Here is a 22,795-nt window from a genome sequence, read left to right on the forward strand (position 1 = left end):
TAATATTAATTTAAAGTATTTCCTATCCAATTTGCTCTTAACAGCAAAATGAGATCCCTCATGAAAAACTGCATGGCTCTAGTCATAAGATTTAGAATCTGAGCTTGGAAAGAGACATATTGAATTATATGGGCTTATGTTTGCTTGGTAATGCTATGTTCTCTAGTTTTGATTCTCACTTGGAGAGCAGTGCAGAGCTGTCCAAAATGTGTGTCGTATCATATTAGTGTGTCGGCTGCAGTGTGTAGGTATGTCATGCAAATGCTCTTATAAGGGGTTAGTTTAACTTCTGGTTTGCTAGTAAAACTGAATTACTGTGTCACCAAATGATGCATGTCTGAAAAGTGTGTCACTGACGTGAAAAGTTTGGAAAGCTCTTGCCCATGCCTTTTGGATTGGTGTGTGTGACTGTTCATTTCTGCTTAGTCCTGTTTGTTCTTTTTGTGGCCGCTTCAGTAGTCATCTTGTGTGCCGTATGCCATATTTTATCAATTTCATTACACTTTTGGTGATCCCAGCCAATCAGAGATCAAGGGCTGGAGATCATGATTTCATAATGCTCATCGGACTGTAGCTATGTGCTAATGTTGCTAAGGGCAAATGATGGCCATTCGAGTGAGGACAATGCTTCCTGTACTTGTCACATGGGTGACCCTAGCCAATCAAGGATCACCTGAAGAACTGAACAGCTTCTTAGTTCTTTTGAGCAGACCCAAAACAAGCAGACTGCCTTGTACAGTTCCCAGCTGATTACACTTTCTTTATTTTCAGGCAAATTAACCAAAGAGTTAGGAGACATCTTCCTATGTGGTGGTGAGAATAAAGAAATGTGTCTTCACATCAATACAATACTAGAAGTTGAGGAGACTAGGTTGAAGACTCCATGAAACACATAATTTACTAATGTGTTAAAATCTAAATGCCATGATTGCTATATAAAACTTCCATGGTCATAGGCAGTATCTATGGATACTAGAAACTGGGGACAAGCCATGGGGTAGGAGGACCCCACTTCCTTGTCATTCTTTTGTCCTTCTCAGAGGTTTCTAGGGGGTCACTCTCATTTAAAGAAGGCTGAATTAGATTAGGGTTTGGTCCGGTTCAAGATGCTTCTTCTTAAAGTCTTACTCTTGGAATGTTTGGAGACCACATCTCCAGAGGAACCCAAGAGTCTAGGCTGTTGTAAATAGTATCAGTCCGGTTTTAGACAAATATACTCGCCCTCTTTACTAACATTCTTTTTCTGCATTTCCTTTTAATCTTATGCACTTTTCCATTTCAGATTTATCCTGTATGTGCTACAGGCAAGCCGTCATTGCTGGTTTGCTCCCTCCAATATATTTCCTAGGTGCCGTGGGTTTTTGTTTTTGTTTTGTTTTTTTAAAAAAGAGAAGTCTATAATTTGATACAAGACTTCACAACAGGTGGCTAATTGTTTTTGCTCTCGGCCCTCCAGGACCTTAATGTGTGAGTCAGGCTTTTGAAATCAAGAGTGAATGTTGAGCAAATAAGCAAAAGATTGAAAAAGAAAGACCCATCATAAGGAACACAAGGGTAAAGATGAAGTACAATTTCTCAGGTTTCAAGGCCCAGGGTGAATTAACCTGTGTGGAAGAACACAGATTAAGATGTGGAGGCAGCTGAGTTGCCAGCCAGTTAAGGATTTCCTGGGATGGAACAGAATTGTATCCTCTTGGCTAGTCACCAGAACTGGGGGGATGCAAAGGGTTTTTATTATTATTATTTTTAAATAGACCCGTATCCAGATGGATGGCTCTTGCTATTAGTGTGGGTGACTGAGGACGGTGTGTCTGCTTCCATGGGGCTTCCAAATTATCTAAAGAACAGCAAATCAATGAAACCTTGTAGAAACCGTACAGTAGCATCTGAAACTGGCTCCCAAACATGCTGAAATTCCTGAGCCTTTGCCTGATGCTGGAACGATATCAAGAGTGGTTCCAGGCCAGCTTATCTAGGAAAGGGACTCTTTAGCTCAGTGGAAGCGTATCAGAATGGCATAGAGATGGTGTGAGATTCAACTGCTGGCATCTCAAGGTAGTTCCCACTATGACAAACTGGAGAGATGCTGTCAGTCAGTGTAAACAATACTGAGCTAGATCAGGCTTTCCCAAACTTGGGTCTCCAGCTGTTTTTGGGACTACAACTCCCATCATCCCTAGCTAGCAGGACCAATGTTCAGGGATGATGGAAACTGTAGTCCAAAAACAGTTGGAAACCTGAGTTCGGGAAACTCTGAGCTTGATTGACCAATGCTGAGCAGTGTGTGGACAATACTAATGTCAATGTTGGTCCGACTTGGGATAAGGCAGCTTCCAGAGTTCCTATAAAAGTATAGGTAAAGGGACCCCAACTATTAGGTCCAATCGTGATCGACTCTGGGGTTGCGGCGCTCATCTCGCTTTATTGGCCGAGGGAGCTGGCATACAGCTTCCGGGTCATGTGGCCAGCATGACTAAGCCGCTTCTGGAGAACCAGAGCAGCGCACAGAAACACCGTTTACCTTCCCGCCGGAGCGGTACCTATTTATCTACTTGCACTTTGACTTGCTTTCGAACTGCTAGGTTGGCAGGAGCAGGGACCGAGCAACGGGAGCTCACCCTGTCACGGGGATTCGAACTGCCGACCTTCTGATCGTCAAGTCCTAGGCTCTGTGTTTTAGCCCACAGTGCCACCCGTGTCCCTCAGAGTTCCTATATGGATTGCCAAAACCTTTCTCCTTGGCTGCTGCTCATCTAATTTCAATGGGATTTTGGGGAATGCCTTGAGTGGAGAATGTAAAGTTTGTTCAGGATGATCAGGGAAAGGGCAACCAGTTAAGCAGACCGTAGGACATCTCTATTGGCAGACATGCAGATCGGTTGCTTGCTGCATCACTACTCATGCTGGATTTCCCTTACTACACCAGGATCAGCTATGGAGATTGTCCATCCTCCTTCCTTTTGACTGGAGCATTGATTTCTCCAACCCTTCCACCTACATGAGAGAGTCCTGTGGTCAGCCATCAAGTTGCCATCCATGCAAATTATTTCTGTGATTGTTGCCACATGGTCGCCATGGCAGCATCACAGTGGAATATACATGTGTGAGCCTTATACAAAGTCAGACCATTGGTCTATTTTGCTCAAAATTATCTGCACTGGCAAGGTCTCTCCGGGACTTCAGATTCTGGACACTCCTAGCCCTACCTGGAGATACCTGGGACTGAACCTGGGAGCCTTCTGCATGCTGTTGTGCATCTTCCCCAATGAAAGCTGTAACTGTATAGTTGAATGATAGGTCATTTTCGCTTGTTGGCCAATATAGACTACAATCATCCCACACGCAAAATGATGGCAAACAAAATAATGCTTTGTACTTTTAAAGAACAATACACCCTTGTTAGCTTCTTCTTCTTCTTCTTCTTCTTCTTCTTCTTGTTAACAAATAGACACCTGCTGTTACTTGTTGCTGCCTGCTTCAACCTTTGGTTTTCAGTCAATATTAGAAAGAAACAAAACCCACAAACAACAACTAGAAGCATCAGCACACAATACATACTATTATTCCCTTCCAGAAAATAAGAACATTTTTGGTCTATAATTAGCAAAATGTTGTTTCTTCTTCTTTTCTTAAGGATATTCACAGTAGTCCACCAGGTTTGGTTTTTGATATATAGATATTGAGGTTCCATTCATGCAGATAATAATATTAAATTTCCCACAAGATTCAATGATATCTGATTTTTCCTTCCTTTCTTTTTTGCAAGTTGGGGGTGGGGTGGGGATTTGATGACACAACCCCTTACCCAAACTTGGTGAAGAGGATGGAGGAAATCGCTGATGTGCATTTGAACCACTGAATGTGCACTAGGTTGTGCCTCTGAGCACAGCTGGCTGATCTCAATGGGATCTGCATTGCCATGCATATCTGAAAATGCATTTTAATCTGCAAGCAGCGGGCACAAGCTTGCTGACATAACATGCACAAGCTGTGAACGCTGCTACACTGTGCATCAGTGTGACAAATTACTGATTTAAAGGAAAGACATCACAAGCACATTCCATGCATTTGTGACAGCATAGGGAAGCCAAAAACAATGCATGAATAGATGTTGTTGTTGTTGTTGTTTAGTTGTTTAGTCGTATCTGACTCTTTGTGACCCCATGGACCAAAGCATGCCAGGCACTCCTGTCTTCCACTGCCTCCCGCAGTTTGGTCAAACTCATGTTGGTAGCTTCGAGGACACTGTCCAACCATCTCATCTTCTGTCGTCCCCTTCTCCTTGTGCCCTCCATCTTTCCCAACATCAGTGTCTTTTCCAGGGAGTCTTCTCTTCTCATGAGGTGGCCAAAGTATAGGTTTCATAAAATGCACCCACACACCATGATGGCCAACAATTCCTGTTGAAATCAGGCTCAAAAGAAGCATTCTGTTGTAGTCAAGAGGACAGGTTTGGGTTGTCAGCTCAGTTGAGTGACACCCATGCCAGTTCCTTCACTTTGTAAATGTGCCCACGGGCCCCCAAAAGTTGGTGACTGTGATCTAACACATTATGTGAGCTCCCAAAATATGATCTGCCTATAAAAAGGGGTGAGGGGGAGTTAGCTGTCCAATGATCACTTATAAGGATGGGCAGTGAAGAGTGCATTATCTACAGCCACACAGTTCTTAATAATAATAAAAACTCAGCAATGCCTTTGTCTTCACGCAACAGCAACTAGGCCCCATTTTCCTCTGGGCCCCCACTTTCCCCCCCTTGCTTTCCGCAATCTTCCTTGACACCAGCGAGAATTATTAGTTGTGCTCGCCTATGCCACGCATCTTGGTTACCTCTAATTGAAATGGAGGTGATCTTGAGTGGCAAAATTGTTTAAGAAACTCTTCCAAGTGCCTCGTTTGTATAATTTATCAGGGGAATCAAATGCTTCTGAGTTTGGATCATTTAGTTCTCAGGAGTTTTTAATCTCCGATCATATCAGGAGGTGGGACAGGACTCGATCGTGGAAGAACTTGATGATAACGTGGAAATTTATTTACTGTGTCAAATGCTGATGTTGCCAGAGGAGCGGTTTGAGGTGAGAATTACCTTTCACAGAAAATTAACTGCAGGAACCTAGTTAATTTGAAGGAAGACCTTATACCTTTTTTTTCCTCAATAAATTCCTGGCAGAGAATGCGAACATATTTGTACTCTCTCAAGCTTAAATGACTTCTTTCATCAAGCACAAGAGTTAAAGCAGGGGTGCTTAAATAAAGGCATTAAAGTCTTCTTGATGTGACTGAAGAGGGAGAATTAATCTGATTAATCCTATCTGTCTTTCTCCCCCAAATATTGGGTGACTACACATACATAACATAGAATCTCCCTTAGGGATGGCAGAATCTCATCCAACTTAGTTTCTTGTTTTCTGCACATATCCACATCAGTTCGTATTTAAAAAAAAAAAAATCTTCATGAAAATTCATCTTCAGCAAGGATTATTCCCAATATACATAGCTTTGTGTGCCATTTTGCATAAAATGCACAAAGTTATGTAGTAAGCACATATTTCTGATCCCAAAAGTCACAGGTTCAGCCCTGAGTACCTCAAGTGAATGGATCAGGCAATGGGAAACATTTCTGTCTGAGGTCACATTCATACTATACCTAAAGGTAAAAGGTAAAGTTACCCCTGACTATTAGGTCCGGTCGTGACCGACTCTGGGGTTGCAGCGCTCATCTCGCTCTATAGGCCGAGGGAGCTGGCGTTTGTCCGCAGACAGCTTCCGAGTCATGTGGCCAGCATGACTAAGCCGCTTCTGGCAAACCAGAGCAGTGCACGGAAACAGCATTTACCTTCCCGCTGGAGCGGTACCTATTTATCTACTTGAACTTTGACATGCTTTCGAACTGCTAGGTGGGCAGGAGCAGGGACCAAGCAACGGGAGCTCACCCCATCATGGGGATTCGAACCGCCAACCTTCTGATCAGCAAGTCCCAGGCTCTGTGGTTTAACCCACAGCGCCACCCGCGTCCCTTGCCATACTATACCTAGAAAGGACATTTAACACACACATGACTTTGCCCCAAAGAATCTTGGGAGCTATAGTTTACCATGCACAAAACTACTGTTCTCAGCACCATTAGCCATTTACAGTTCCCAGGCTTCTTTCAGAGATGGCTTGTGCTTTAAATGTGTGACATAGATGTGACCTATGAACTTGGAGAACCAAAGTAGATCAGTTTTTCCCCAACCTGCTGACCTCCAGAAGTTTTGAACTATAACTCCCTTTGTTCCTGAAATATACTCAGAGTCCTGCACTGATTTCATGCTCTTTATTGCAGCTTGTAAAACAGTAATAGAATTTTCCCCCAAACCTCAGGCTTTTATATACATTATTTACACAATGAGTTCTGTCTGATTGGCTGATTCTGCTTCCCTCCTGGAGCCTGATTGGTCTTCTCTTGCAGGCCAATCAGTTGTTGCATTCTAGGATACTACTTGCCTGTTGTTCTAGGATCCAAGGTTAGTACATAACAGATCCTGACAACTGACTATTCCTGATGGAAGTTCTAGTCCAGAACGTATGGAGGGCATCAGGTTGGCGAAGTCTAGAATAGACAAAATGAGGCCAGACAGACTCTGGGCTAGATGAAATGGAGGAATAGTCTGAACTGTTATAACTTGCTTTCCTTCAGAAAGACCTGAGTCATTTCGGGTGGGGGGGAAACCACTTTATGAGGCTGCATTGTGTGTGGGTTTGTGTATATGCTAGGTTGTTCTTTTCACATTGGCAGCTATAATAGCATCTATTATTAGGAGGAGAAAATAGCATTACAAATTGAAACTGAGTAGAGGAATATAACAGGAAACAAGTAGGGATTTTAAAAGAGGGAGAGAGAAAAGACCACAATAGAGGTATCAGCAAGACCCAATTGTTTACCTTTGTATTTTACATCTTTCAGCAAAAAAGAAAAAGAAAAAAACCCACCTATCTAAAGGAACAATTTGTCTGTACCCCAAGTAATGGCCTGACAGCAACCACAATAATGATAATAATAAAGTGGAATGTGTGTGTGTGTGTCATTTTTTTGGGGGGGGGGGAGAGAGTTGTTTGTTCTCCAGAATAACTACTTTTTGGAATTTGCCACACTCTGTGGGCACAGCTTAAGCATTTCCAATCTAAGTTTACAGTGTGAAGGGGAGGCAAAGAAAGGGGGAGAGGGAGAGAGAGGGAGAAAATAAGTAAACCAATAACAGAAAAGCACAGATTACTCTGAGAAATGATACTGCAAATAACTGGAAGGAAAAAAGCCATCTTCTTCATGGTAAGTTTCACAAAGTAATTCCATGGCAGACAAACCAAGGTAAATATTTACTGTAAGTTTCCTTTGAACCTGCGGGAGTCTGCAATCCACACTGCCTTCTATCCGTAATACTTATCTTAGTCCTTTGTAGATTAGTTTCATGACCGTTATTTCCAAAAGGGTATATTATTTGTCAAAACCGTTGCTGAAGACCTGTGTTCAGAGTCGGCAGTAAGCGGGGTGCAGGGGGGGGTGGAGAGAGAGAAGGCGGAAAACTGTAAAGAAAAGCCAGGGGAGGGGGAAAAAGAACTTCTACTTTTCAGATAGTTGTCAGTTTGTGATAAGTACTGTTGTCCCATTCTTCCAGCCTCTGTTCAAGCAAGGCCTAACTCTCACCGAGGCGTTCAAAATGTGTCTGAACTGTGCAGTTCAGAGCCACATGTTGCATTCAGACAGCACTTCGTTCCATTTCCCCCCAGCGCTTGATTTCCCTGCCTTCATTTTACGTAGTCTCTCACACGACGAATAAACTGCTTCTGAAAATCTAGCAGGCACTAGTGGATGCTCAACAGCAGAGGTGCCAGCCAGCTTGCTGTGGGGCATAATCCACTGGTGCAGTCAAATGCAACATTCCTTATTTCTCTAGAGTGGACATCCAGTCAGTGCAACTTCCTGTTCCACTGGTCTGGAGCATCCTACCCCTGCATGTGACCTGGGAGATGTGCCCGGCCCTGGCCGACTCCGCAAAAGAGCCGAGTCACACAGCCATCTTCTCAGTTCACCTTCATACTGCTCTTGCTTGCTGATCTTTTGCTGCCATGCTGCTCTCCTGCAGCCATTTTGTTATCTCAATGTAATTTTGCTGTCTGCTGGCTCTCAACCAGCAGCACATGAGTTCAGTCTCCTAATAATAATAATAATAATAATAATAATACAACAGTGGACACGGGTTGCGAATGTGCTGTGTAGGATGCACGTTCTCAACCCACAGCGTCCGCAACCCACAGCAGTGTGTCTGTGCATGCGCAAAGTGTGATTTAGCGTTTCTGCGCATGCGCGATCACCGAAACCCAGAAGTAACCCGTTCCGGTACTTCCGGGTTTCGGCAGTCTGCAACCCGAAAAAACGCAGCCTGAAGCGTCTGTAACCCGAGCTATGACTGTAATAATAATAATTTATTTATACCCTGCCCATCTGGCTGGGTTTCCCCAGCCACTCTGGGTGGCTTCCAACAACAACAACAACAAAAATACATTAAAACATCAGTCATTAAAAACTTCCTTAAACAGGGCTGCCTTCAGATGTCTTCTAAACATCAGATAGTTGTTTCTTTCTTTGACATCCGGTGGGAGGGCGTTCCACAAGGAGGGTGCCACTACTGAGAAGGCCCTCTGTCTGCTTCCCTATAACCTCACTTTTTGCAGTGGGGGAACTGCCAGAAGGCCCTCAGAGGTGGACCTCAATGAGATGAACTCACTGTTTGTTTATGTAATTACCAAGTAAAGCCTGCCTTCCAGAGATCATATTGGGTGATCTGAAATATGAGTAAACTTTTTGTTTCTTTACTCAGAAAGGCTCTTGTGTCTTTATTCTTTTAAGACGGATCAAAGGGGACATCAGGAAATAATCTTAACTAAGAGATTCAGATGAACATGCAAACTAGCTTCCAGTTATATTAAGAGGATTTTGCTCTGCTACATCACTTACTACTTACTTATTTATTCAATATATCCTTCCCTACCATCCTTAACATTCCCACACTTGCGAGGATGATGGGGGGGGCAATAGCACATGTGCAACATCCCAACATTGTGCATGTGATGTCAGGATGTTGGGTGGAGCAGGGAGCGGAGCTGAATGCGATGGCTTCATGGTTTTCATGGCCAGCAGCTCCACCTCTTCCTCCTGGCCCTGCCACCAGCTGCCACAGATGGAAGGCAGCTTCGACCTTCATTCCCCTCTGTGGCAGATTGAGGAAGAGAAGGAGTCAGCCACTGGTGGTCTCCTCTTTGTCTCTGCGCTTTGGTGACATTGTGGGGGCCCAACCCCCCAAAATATTGAGGTGGTCCAAAAGGGCTTGGTCCCCAGGAGGTGGAACCCCTGTTTAGCTCCCACTCTCATGTTAATTGCTTCCGGGGGGGGGGGGAATCTGTTTGCCACCTGCAAAATCACTAGATGAAATATGGGGCGCCACACCATTCTCTCTCGGCATTTTCATGGGTGAATCATGAGGGAACAGAAGTGAGCATGCACAGAAGGTGGGTAGAGTGGATGTCCTCTGTTGTGTCACATCGTGCCCACTAGTTTGAATGAAATTTAGGTGATAGGTAAAAAAAGAATCATAGTTCCATAAAGGTACTGTCTGAATCCCGCGGTTCTCAACCTGTGGGTCCGCAGATGTTGTTGGACTACAACTCCCATCATCCCTGAGCTCTGGCCTTGCTAGCTAGGGGTGATGGGAGTTGTAGTCCAACAACATCTGGGGACCCGCAGGTTGAGAAAGGCTGGAATAGACCAACAGGTGAGGGCTCACATGAGTGGAATTCCCTCCACACTGGGGACTAAACACCATAAGGAAGGTTTTCAGCTATGGATTGTGGTGGTGTTGGGATTCATAGAACCATAGAACTGTGGAGCTGGAAGGGACCCCAAAGACCATCCAGTCCAGCCCTCTGAAATGCATATGTAAAGCGTCCATGACAGATGGCTTTGATTCTGTTCATACTTATAGGCAAAGCCACCTAACTTTAAGGTTGCCATACGTCTGGAATTGCCCGGATATAGCTAGCAATGGGCTGTCTGGATTTTCACTTTTTGAAATATGGCAACCCTACTTAACTTGCACTTTGCCAAACAATGCAAGAGCCAGAACACTGTTTCTCACCAGGCCATCTAAATCTAAATCTAACCACCAAATCTAATCTTGGCTTCTAAGTCACTCTTACGCTCATTCACTTGCATCAAAAGTCTAAGCTGCTTGCACATTTCCTTTCTTCTTCTTTTTTTAAAAAGAGGCTGACTAATGTTATGCAAGATTACAGACTAAATCATATCTTTAAAAATGTATATTATATGTCTAATAAAAGAGTCACACAGTACTATATTTCTGCAGCATAATTTCATAAATATTAATATGCATTTTAGACAGTTATATATGTTGTTGCATGTATCTATTTATGCAGTTTGGAAACCTGGAATGTATATGGTAGAGGGGTTCAGAGCCTCAAGATTCGCCTCTTGCCAGTAGCTGTGCATTAACAACAACAACAACAACAACAACACCACAGAATAATACATTTGGCACCAGCTTGGCTGCAGGAGCTGCCAGAAGAAGGTGTAAAAAAAGCCATCCAGCTATTTTGAGGACTCCAGATTTGTGTAACATTCACTCCTTAGCCTTTTCTTCTCCTGCAAAGCAGAGGAAGTTAAGATCTGAGTTTTCCTTCTCCTAGACGGGCTCCCTTCCTAGATTGATGAGCCTGATCTGCCCCTTGCTTGCCTCTACAGCACATTTAGGAACCGCTTTCTTGACCATTGGACCCAATCTTGGTCTATCCATTTAATCTGCCGGAGCCTCTCTTTGCATGCAGGGGCAGTCCCTAATTCACTGAGGGTATGAGACCCATTGGCTACCCTCAGCTGATTTAGCTGTCCAGTCAAAACCGTTTCCCAGGGTGTGGACACAGTTGACAGCATCTAGGAGCCACAGGTGAGAGCTGAGTGCCGAATGGGGACCAATTACCAATGGTGGACAAACTACCAAAGAAGGAGCATGACGTGTTCCACACCAGAGGTACTACCCCTCCTCTAACACTCCATATGCCCCAGAAGTCCTTAGTATGTGTCTATAATATTATGTGCTTAAGAATGCATGTGGGACGCAGGTGGCGCTGTGGGTTAAACCACAGAGCCTAGGGCCTGCTGATCAGAAGGTTGGCGGATCAAATCCCCATGACGGGGTGAGCTCCCGTTGCTCTGTCCCAGCTCCTGCCAACCTAGCAGTTCGAAAGCACACAGTGCAAGTAGATAAATAGGTACCACTCCAGCGGGAAAGTAAACAGCATTTCCATGTGCTGCTCTGGTTTGTCAGAAGTGGCTTTGTCATGCTGGCCACATGACCTGGAAGCTGTATGCCGGCTCCCTCAGACAGTAAAGAGAGATGAGCACCGCAAACCCAGAGTTGTCCGCGACTGGACCTAAAGGGTCAGGGGTCCCTTTACCTTTACCCTAAGAATGCATGTAATTTGCAAAAAAGTCTTTTTAGTTTTAGTGAAACTAGAAAAAAAGGTCCCTTCTCACTGAGATCATGAAACAAGATAAAAATTAGGGGAGGGGAAATCCATTTGGACATCAATATTATCAGAAAATTCTATCCCTAATCAAAAGATGTTTTGAAGAGAAAATGTGCATTATTTAAATATGATCATTGAGAAAAAATAAAATATGTGTTAAAATATGTGTTTTGAGACTTTTTTTAAAAATTACAAATTAACACAGAAGAACAATGAAATGAAACATGGAAGAGTTGGGTGGAATGGAAATAAGACAGTTTTATCCAATTCTACCTCTATCGTACTACCATCAGCTCTTTGAAATCATAATAGAAAACCAATAATTTGTCTCCAGCGGGTCTCAGAGCTTGGTTCTTTTCATGCCTCAGTACTGTCACCTATAAAATGGGGATAAATGGCTGCTTACACGCTACATTGATCCAGGGACTATGTGAGTTCTTCTGATACCACTAGGGCGTATGTGGAACAAATAGATAATAATACAAATTAACATTTCAAATGCCTCTCAGATCCTTCGCTCAAAGGGGCTGTATAAATGCCAAGCATTATTAATACTATGATGGCCTCATATGGGAGCCATGAGGATTAATTAGTTAATGTTTGCACAGTGGCTTTGAAAATGAAAAGGATAATCTCGGAAGTACCAAGTGCTGCTGATTATTTATTATCCTGAAAGATATATAAGGCCCCTCCTGAGTCACTTTTGTTCTGCTCTGGTGGAGCAAAGTGGGCTGACTTGAAGCTGCTTACTCTAGATAAGGGAGGAGATCTCTAGGCTAGCATGTTGAACCATGCACTCCCAATCGGACCATGTCCGTTCTAGAGTAGAGCTGCCACTGAAATTTCGCCTAAAGTGAGATTTGAAGAGAAACAGTTGCAAAAAGCCAGGACATCGGCTTTGATGAGCAAAAACTTCTGCTGTCATCTCAAGCCATGTCAAACAACTGGGGTCAATGGGAGTAAATTTAGGAGCATAGCCAACTGTTGGATATTGAGTCAGGCCATTGGTTCATCAAGCAGCTGCTCCACAAGATTTCAGTTGCAGAATCTGTTTCAGTCCTACCTAGAGATGTCAGGGATGGAACCTGGGATCTTATGCATGCAAATCAGATGCTCTACCAATGAGCTATGGCCTCTTTCCAATATGTTATGGAGCTAATTCCACGAGCGATGAAGACTGCTTCCGGAAGAACTGGAGAATTTAAAATGGCGGCCGGGAAGTGTTCAAGGCAGCGGGGGGGGGGGGCGTCACCCCTCTAAAATGCTTTCCCTCCATCTTACTTAATCCTCTCCCCCAATGGCTCAACAATACTTTCAAAAAGTTTGATAAACTTTTTTTCATATTTCTAAATTCTTGCAAAAATTCATAGATGCTCTTCATCATCATGGGGAAAAGCTGCAAGTGCCTCAAGGTTCTGTCCTGGACCCAGTGTTGTTCAATGTCTTTATAAATGACTTGGATGGATGAATTGAGGGGATGCTCATCAAATTTGCAGATGATGCCAAATTGGGAGGAGAAGCCAATGCCACAGAAGACAGAATCAAGATTCGAAATGACCTAAACAGATTGGAGAGCTGGGCCCAAACTAACAAAACGAATTTTGATAGGGACCAAAGTGCATGCCAAGGAAAAGGGACCTTTCCCTTGAGATGCTATATTTCCAGATGCAGGGAGGATCAGGTAAGACTTTATTTTGCCATCTTCCTGCATGACTTTGTTCCTGCTCCCTCCTGAAGGGAGAGGAGAGACACCAGACCATCCCTGGAAGATATTGGACCCCACCCACCGCTGATTTGCAACAGCTGGCCTTGACACCAGACTTCTGGGTGGGGAAGTTAAATGGGAACAAAACTGTTGGTTTGATGTGAATGATTTTTGGACTAGGAGGAGGTTGAGGTTTTGTTTGTTTGCTAATTTCTCTCTCTCCCCTTTCTCTCTCCACACACACGTGTGTGTGCATTTATATATGCTTTCTGAAAATATTTGGGTTGGAGATCTGCTGAATGCAGAGTGTCAGTTTTGAAGGCTAGCTACATTTCAGTTCGTGCATTGTTTCAAGAAGGGCAAATTTGGTGTGTTTGCACCCCATGTGAGATCACTGGATTTTCAACTCAGGAGATCACCCACAATCCTTCGCTGAGATGGCTCCCTGCCTTGCTACACTTTTAAACTGGGCAATGAACCTGGGGCCCTCACATCAAGTGCCCTACCAGCTGTTTGTTCAGCTGGTATGCTCCTCACACACACACCTGTGGATGTTATGTTATATGAAATATTAATGTATTATATGATTTCCCCTCTTTCCTCCCCATGGTATTATGGTATTGTGTTTTCTGTTGTTGTTCTGTAAGATGATTGGAGACCTTCAGGTGACAAGTGGCTAATAAGTCTAATAAATGATATGCAATGAATATTTATTCTTGCCTGCTTGCTGTCAGTTTCTCACAAAGAGACATTGACACATACAATGGTCCGACCCACCCCATGCATGCAACCTGACATAAGGTTGGGGAAGAAATGGATTTCACAGTGGGCTGACCCAATCCAATGTCCCAGGATTTCCTTGTGGGTAGAAACGCAACTTGCAGTCAAATTACATGGTTTTACAAATTCTAAAGATGCTGCTGATTAAGCATTATATACGTTGTCTAAATAAAATTAAAAATTTGCAAAACATTTTCAATGTGAATAAAATGAGCCAGAAAATGCATACCTTACATAAGAAATTCATATGAAAAATAAATATAAACTTCATTCGCATTAGCCAACGGCCATGGCAACATAAAACAAGCAATATATACAAATAAAAAGACAATCAAATGACTAAGATTATCGTTCAGATAGTGGCCCTTATTCTCATTGCACCCTCAATAAACCTAGCAAACTTTGCTGCTGTCTGATCATTTTGATCTGATAAAAGAAAGAACAATGTGGCCTCAGATGGGCGGCCTGGGATGGTAAGTAAGAGTGGGGTAATGATCTCATTCCTCAGATTTTTATAAAGGGGACAGGACAGGAGAACATGAGCCACTGTATATTCATACGAAATGTGTGTTTTACTTGTGAATGAATGAGAATTGGTTGGAAAGTGGGTCTCTATTTAAACCATACATATTTTACATGGATACAATGGAATAGAACAGGACCCAATGGCATGGAATGAAACGGAACAGGAAAGGCTAAACCAATGATTGAGACCTCAATGGAATGAAATTAGCTGCTCCACCAATCCCTAATCTGAAGTAGAAACTTCTCTACTTGGTTTTCAAGAGCTGGAGTCAGGAATAGGTTGGTAATAAAACACCCAGTGTCAGTGAACTTAACTCTGTTCAAAGAAACCCAAACAGTGCTGGCCTACTGATCATAGCAACTCTTCCCAGTAGGTTTTGCTCTAATGAGGCAGTTGCAAGGATGAAGTCCCCACCTTCCCACCACTCTTTAAGGCTCCTCCCCGGCTCCTTCCCCAGCAGCCTAAGGCTCTGTCATTTTGTCTTTCTGTGTCCAGGGCAGCTGTTTACCAGCTCCACCTGGTACGCAGGCTGAGACCCTATCTGCCCGCAGACTGTCTCACCAGAGTGGTGCATGCTCTGGTTATCTCTCGCTTGGACTACTGCAATGTGCTCTACATGAGGCTACCTTTGAAGGTGACCCGGAAACTACAACTAATCCAGAATGTGACAGATAGACTGGGGACTGGGTGTGGCCGCCGAGACCACATAAGACCTGCACTGGCTCCCAGTACATTTCCAAGCACAATTCGAAGTGTTGGGGCTGACCTTTAAAGCCCTCAATGGCCTCGGTCCAGTATACCTGAAGGAGCGTCTCCACCCCCATCATCCAGCCAGGATGCTGAGGTCCAGCTCCAAGGGCCTTCTGGTGGTTCCCTCATTGCGAGAAGCAAAGCTACAGGGCACCAGGCAGATGGCCTTCTTGGTAGTGGCACCTGCCCTGTGAAACACCCTCCCACCAGATGTCAAAGAGAACAACTACCAGACTTTTAGAAGACATCTGAAGGCAGCCCTGTTTAGGGAAGCTTTTAATGTTTAATAGACTATTGTATTTTTTATATTCTGTTGGAAGCCGCCCAGAGTGGCTGGGGAAACCCAGCCAGATGGGCGGGGTATAAATAATATATTATTATTATTATTATTATTATTATTATTATTATTATTATTATTATTATTATCATCATCTTATTTCTTTGCTCCATACTTTTCATTTCTCTGTATGTTCTGGGAGACTGGGGGGAACAGAGTTGATCACAGAAGGGGGGGGAGACTCCGTCATCTCTGTCTCCTGCCTCTGATTATGGACTGTTCTCTCTCCCAGCCTCTTCCTGCTCACTAAACCCTGTTGCCTCTTCAGCTTCCGACACCTCCTCCTCCCAGTTTGCCCCATCTTCTCCCTCTGACCACTCATTGTCACCCTACCACCAATTCCCTGACTCTGAGCTGTTCCCCAGCTGGTGCCTCTTGCCACTCCTCTGCCTCCAGCCATTCCACGACATTGATTCAGCCAGTTATATCAATGGACCCTCCGTTCTGAGGTTAACAGGAGACCACAAAAGAAGCATCCTCCAAGATGCAACATCTCAGTCAAATTGTGTTGCCTTTCAGAGGAAGGGCTGTAACTCAGTGGTAGACATCTGCTTTGCATGGAGAAGGTCCTGGGTTCCGTCCCCTGTATCTCCTGGTCTAAGAGAGGTCTGGGAGACTCCCATCTGAAGCCCCAGAGACGAGAGAGATAGACCACTAGTCCAACTCTTTATAAGGCAACTTCCTGTGTTCCTTTGTTCAGGGTGGTCATGGAAAGTGGGAAAACAATGTGTCACCATTAAGTGAGCTCAACTGCCCTCTAACATTCATTGTCTGTCATTCCTCAGTAGATCAGCATTATTAGCATTGATTTTATTTTTCAAAAAAGGGATGGATTAAAAGAGGTTTAGTTAGAAGAGTAAGGCAGGAGTATATATTATCCAAGCAAACCGTAGCTCTGGGTCTCTACAATGACATTCCCTTCCCTGCTTCATTAACTTGCATAGCTTGTTGGGCTTTAGCTGTTTCTAATTAATTCTTTTACTGGCTTTTTTTTTTTTTTGAATGTGTATCATATCTTGCAAACCATATAAAATGAAGAAATCTCTCTAAGGTTTTACCCTTTTAATTATTATTTTTATTACTTAAACGGAGCTCCAGAATTGCAAATGTTGACATTTGAGTTGATTCTCTTCATTAGGGTTTTCAAAAGAAAGGGGGAGGGGGGAGAGAGTCAGGGAAAACATGCAGATCGGAAGAGAAATCACAGATAAAATAATACCAATATTTTAGATATTTTTATATATTCATATTAAGCTGATGAGCAGAAAACAGATTGCCAAGCCAGCTGGGACACATAAGGAACAAGTGCAAATAAATACATCTGTCAAAAGGCTCTGCCCTTCTAAAGTCTAAAAAGGATATAGATGTTAGAGGTAATCCATGTTGTAAATGAATGAAATTTAGACAGATCCGTGGAGGGCTGGTCTATGCATGACCAGTAGTCAAGGAAATTGAAACCAGAACCTCCTTATTAAGGGCAGTACTTTGCTAATTAGTGACATCCATGCTTGATTACTATCAGGAATTATTTGCAAAGTGTTTAGAAACTTCAAGCGGTTCAGAATACAGAAGCTAGGAGACTGAGCAGTCTTGTCTTCTCCAGGCTAAACATGCCCAGCTCCTCAACTGTTCCTCAAAAGTCTTTGTTTCTAGACCTGTGATCATCTTGATCTCATTCCTCTACACACATTCAAGCTTGTCAACATCCTTTTATACTGTGGTTCCCAGAACTGGAAACAGTCCTCCAGATGAGGTTTGACCAAGAGCAGAAATGTTAATTCCCATTATCTGGACACTATAGTTTTGCTGGTGCTGCCTAGAAAGGCATTTGGTTTTCTTGCTGCTGCAACACACTGTTGAGACATATTAAGCTTGTGGTCTAGTAAAACACCAAGATCCTTCTTATGTTTACTGCTGTCAAACCAGGGTGCGCCCCTTCTTACATTTTTACATCTGGTTATTCCTGCCTACATGAACAACCTTACATCCCCGCCCTCCAATGAACTCAATTTTGTTAGTTTTGGTCCAGTTCTCCAACATGTTAAGGTCACCTTGAATCCTGATTCTATCTTTTAACTTATTAGCAACCCCTCTCAGTTTGGTATCACCTGCAGATTTGGTGAACACCCACTCTATTCCTTTATCCATGTGCCAGGAGTCCACGTTCCTGGCTTGATAACACAGTAAGCATAGCTAATTAAAAAGTAGGACTTATTGCAAAAACAAACAGATAGCTCCAGATGGCTCTGACAAAGCCTCCGGCATCATTACTCAAGATGACCCTTCTGAAGACTGCTTCCGGCGTTGACAGAAGATATTGAACTTATGACCCTTACGTCTCTTGTTTTGCTTCCTATCTAGCAGCCCTCCCATTCGCCGACTCTTCAGACTTAGTGGATCAGCTCCAATCTCTTCCTGGTCTGAGAGGCTGTCTCTGAATCTATTTGCTCCTATTTGTGCTTCCTACGAGCTTTGGCTGTGTTCTAGCCTGCTGTCAGCTACTGCCTTATCAGCCTTTCTGTCAAGGTCAGGAAGAGCCGAAGTCTGCAGCTGCCAGCTCTCCCCTGTCTGACTATCATCAAAGCCTCTCTGTTCCTGGCTGCTTTCTGCAGTTGGCTGCAAACCTTCGCTCGGACCTGGCTCATTCCTGACACCATGTCATTTATAAAGATATTGAAGAACACCAGGCCCAGGACAGAACCCTGCAGCACCCCACTTATCACCCCCCCCCCCCGAATGAAAGGGAACCAGGAATCTTATCAATTTTTACAATGTAATGGCAAAAGCTGACTAGATCCAGATTGAACATACCATACTGGGGAGAAGCAGAGTATTGCATGCTCAACACCAATTGACTACCAATGCACAAGTACCAGATATGAGAAACTCCAGGGAAATTCTTGCTGTTCTTATCAAAGCACTTTTTTTAGAGTTTCACAAAATCTTCCAGTGTGCCTTTCATGCCAACCATGATGAATTTAGGGGGGAAAGAGGTGTGAAATATGACTGCATGGATGATATTGTTCAGGGAAAGAGATCTCCTCCAAGCAGGTGGCTGAAGCTTGTTCACCTGCCAAGAACTTTGAATAGCATCCTCTTCGGTTTGGAAGAGGGCATGGTGCCATTGTTGTAATTTTCCAGGCTACAACACCTTGACTGCCAGAAGTGATTGCCAGAAGAGTAAGACTTAGAGAATGTCAACTATTAGAACCCAGCGATTGGTGAAGGGATGGGAGGCACTGCTTGAACAGCAAGGAGAAGGGGAGGCATTGACAAGTGTCAGATCAACGTGGGTGTTTTCTATGTAACCTCGGGCTTTCAAAATGCTATATTTAAGATCTCAGAAGCTCATTGTAGCCTAGCCCATCTCCATTAGAGAGATCTGATCATCAAAAGATAAGCTAAATGTAAGAGATTGGGCTGGTATCTAACTAATGCATCCTGTCAGCACAAAAAAATTACACTTGTGTAACAGAGCTTCCCCTCTCTTCTCTCCTCCCCTCCATATGCCATTCCACCCATGAACAAAGCAATTTCTTTCATCTAACTCCGATGTGGGGAAGCTTTGGCACTCCAGATGTTGCTGAACTACAACTCCCACCAGCCCTTGCAATTGGCCATGTTTTGTTGAGGCTGATGGGAGTTTAGTTCAACAACATCTGGAGGATCAAAGGTTCTCCACACCTGGCTTAACTCAACACTTTAGCATCCTCTGTAGATTTCATGCCCTCTGCTGGTTTACAATGCAGTTTCTCTCTTTCACACTGTCATAGCTAAGAGTTAGGAGAGTCTCATATGGAGCTGGTGAGTGCCAGTATTGGTCTCAATCCACCCGTCTTCTTGCATTTGATTTTTTCTTTCTCTCTCCCCCCCCCCCCTTTTAATGCAACCTCTTGACTGGATTCTCCAGAATAGGTGAGCTATGCTGATGATATTTTAGTATGCTGGATCGTGTGCATTGAACAGCGTTTAATATTTGTGTGTGTGTGTTTTAGAAGACCTTTAATATTCATCATCTGAGCTGGTATTGAAATGCTTTTTCTGAAAGAGAGAAAGAGATAAGGGAAAAATAATAAGAAGCAAGTTCACCAGGAATGGCAGAAGCATTTCAATGGGCTGATTGAGAGAGCATTATTTGAGAATGGAGAACAGCTCAGCAATTGCTGGAAAGGGGCCATACCTCAAGGGTCATCTCCTTGTTTTGCATGCAGAAGGCCCCAGATTCAGATCCTGGGTATCCACTTAGAGACCCACAGGTAGAAAGACCGAAAAAGAGACCTCTGAGAGAGAGGAGAGCAGCTGCAAGTCAGAGCAAGGAACACTGACTAAAAATAAGGTAGCTTCTTATGGTCTGAAGCTCAACATCAAAAAAACCAAGATCATGGCCACTGCTCCCATCACCTCCTGGCACGTAGAAGGGGAAGAAATGGAGGCAGTGGGAGATTTTACTTTCTTGGGCTCCATGATCACTGCAGATGGTGACAGCAGCCACAAAATTAAAAGACACCTGCTTCTTGGGAGAAAAGCAATGACAAACCTAGACAGCATCTTAAAAAGTAGAGACATCACCTTGCCAACAAAGGACCGTATACTAAAAGCTATGGTTTTCCCAGTAGTGATGTGTGGAAGTGAGAGCTGGACCATAAAGAAGGCTGATCGCTGAAGAATTGATGCTTTTGAATTATGGGGCTGGAGGAGACTCTTGAGAGTCCCATGGACTGCAATAAGATCAAACCTATCCATTCTTAAGGAAATCAGCCCTGAGTGTTCACTGGAAGGACAGATCGTGAAGCTGAGGCTCCAATACTTTGGCTACCTCATGAGAAGAGAAGACTCCCTGGAAAAGACCCTGATGTTGGGAAAGATTGAGGGCACAAGGACAAGGGGATGACAGAGGACGAGATGGTTGGACAGTGTTCTCAAAGCTACCAGCCTGAGTTTGACCAAACTGTGGGAGGCAGTGGAAGACAGGAGTGCCTGGCGTCCTCTGGTCCATGGGGTCACGAAGAGTCGGACATGACTAAACGACTAAACAACAACAACAAAGCTTCTTATATTTGCCACCGCTCAGAATCCAACTAGAGAGAGCCAGCTGAGCTATTTTGGTTAGGTTGCCCTGTTTACTTAATTAAGTGGTGTGATTCAGCAATTTGCTTCAAATGCTTCAGGTCAGCAAATGATTTATGGCCACCTCAGTTGGCACTTGACACAGAGAAGACTGTGGGAGCTGGAAGAAGACAAAAGAAAACTGCCTCTTGATGGTGTTGTGATCGGTTTGTCTGGAAAGATGGAAGAGGCTGTGGTGCAGAATAGAATGTTACAAAGGAGATAATATCCTATGAAAGAAATCAACCCAACTCAGATGTTTGTACCACACTAACCGGCTCATGGAAATTGTTTTAAATGGCATCTGTGTTGAAAGAGCAGATATGGTAGGGCACTTGATGTGAAGGCCCCAGGTTCATTGCTCAGTTTAAAAGTGTAGCAGGGCAGGGAACCATCTCAGCTAAGGACTGTGGAACATCTCCTGAGCTAGAAATTCCAATGATCTCACATGGGGTGCAAACACACCAGATTTGCACTTGTGGAAACAATGCACAAACTGAAATGTAGCTAGCCTTCAAAAGTGACACTCTGCATTCAGCAGATCTCCAACCCAAATATTTTCAGAAAGCATATATAAATGCACACACATCTGTGTGTGGAGAGAGAAAGGGGAAAGAGAGAAAGAGAGAGGGTGGGTGGAATCTTGTGGCTATATTTCAAGCTGACCTCTATTCTGCAGATGTCCCAAGGGCCTGTGCTTTCTAAATACCCTGTGATACTCTTAAGTAGGCTATCTTCATGGTGTTCTTGCCTGGAGGGGCTGACTACCAAGTTCTTAACAGCATTCCTTTTTTTATGTTAAGCCTCATTTTCCTTTTTTAAAATCAGGGGTATCTTTAAGTTAAAAGAAATGGCCTTCCTGAAAAACAAAATAAGAAAGAGCCAGGGGCTTGGTGGTCAGCCTCCCCAGTCTCCTATACTTAAGACCAGAGGGAGAGACCATGAAGTTATTCCTCACATGGGTATTTTTTCCATATCAGGAAGTGTGGGCAGCTGGGGAGGCTGCAGAGTGCTGAATAAATGTTTAATGGAAAAAAACATACATTCTGCTGTTGGCTACTTCACAAAGGTAAAGAAAGCTGTACCCCCACACTAAATTAAATTCTAAAGCGCTTATTCTGCAGAGAAAGAAAACTTGCAGAATTTGGAGGAAAGGTTTTGGCACAGCACCAAATTTTAGAGCACTGCAGTTGCTTTATTAGGAAACTGTAGCTGTGTTTGTTTATTTTTTTAATCATAATCCCCATCCCACAATGTGGGGCCCTCTGGGCACCTTCCAAATATAACAGGAAGACATTAAAATCACATAGAAAGAAATAGTGAAAACATCAGTGAGGTTTTTTTTAAAAAAACAACATCATGAAAGACAAAGATAAATGACTAAAATAATTTAAAAGCTATTTATCCATCCAGTCCAACAGTTCTGTAAAATAAACAAGGGGATTTGATAGAAAGAAAGTACCAGAATTTTCCCCTGCTTTGTGGGTTTTTCAGGCTGCCCAGTCCTCAGAAAAAAAGACACCCCCCTGCTTACAGAAAGGGACATGTGCAGATGTAAAAGGCAAGATACCTTTGGTGGTTCCGATAAATCTCGGCTGGCTTTATTCAAAGCATTCCATTGCAGAGGAACAAAACACACAATTGTTGTAGTGCGGAACACGTTGTCAGTTTCCCAATTACATATTCAAATAATGTTCTTGGGCTTGGAGGAAACAAACTATCAACGCACAATCAACAAACAATCAGCTCAAAGCACAATAATTTGCAAATAACAAGGAAGGAGCACATTCCTGAACAAGAAGGAGGCTGAACAATGCTTTCTGCTGACCAGCTTATTTACACGTTAACTTAACGATGCACTGGAGGAGTCCACTGATTTTTATCTAACTGAAAGAATTGGGTTTTGACACAATAGACTAGTTTTTGTGTTGTTTCCCTCCCCCTCCCCCATCACCTCTTTCCAGCAACCCAAAGGAGGTGGGGTGCCATCGCAGTCACCATAAAGCAAAAC

General features: G+C 43.5%; 1 long non-coding RNA gene across 1 annotated transcript; it reads left to right on the forward strand.

Moving 5' to 3' along the window:
• The first annotated feature begins 1,281 nt into the window (after positions 1 to 1,281).
• LOC310659654 lies at positions 1,282 to 3,347 on the forward strand. Its single transcript, XR_014502909.1, has 3 exons — positions 1,282 to 1,348; positions 1,457 to 1,554; positions 2,927 to 3,347. It is a non-coding gene; the product is annotated as an uncharacterized lncRNA (long non-coding RNA).
• Positions 3,348 to 22,795: the final 19,448 nt, after the last annotated feature.

This window comes from Podarcis tiliguerta (assembly GCF_965153285.1).
Source record: "Podarcis tiliguerta genome assembly, chromosome: 11".
NCBI lineage: Eukaryota > Metazoa > Chordata > Lepidosauria > Squamata > Lacertidae > Podarcis > Podarcis tiliguerta.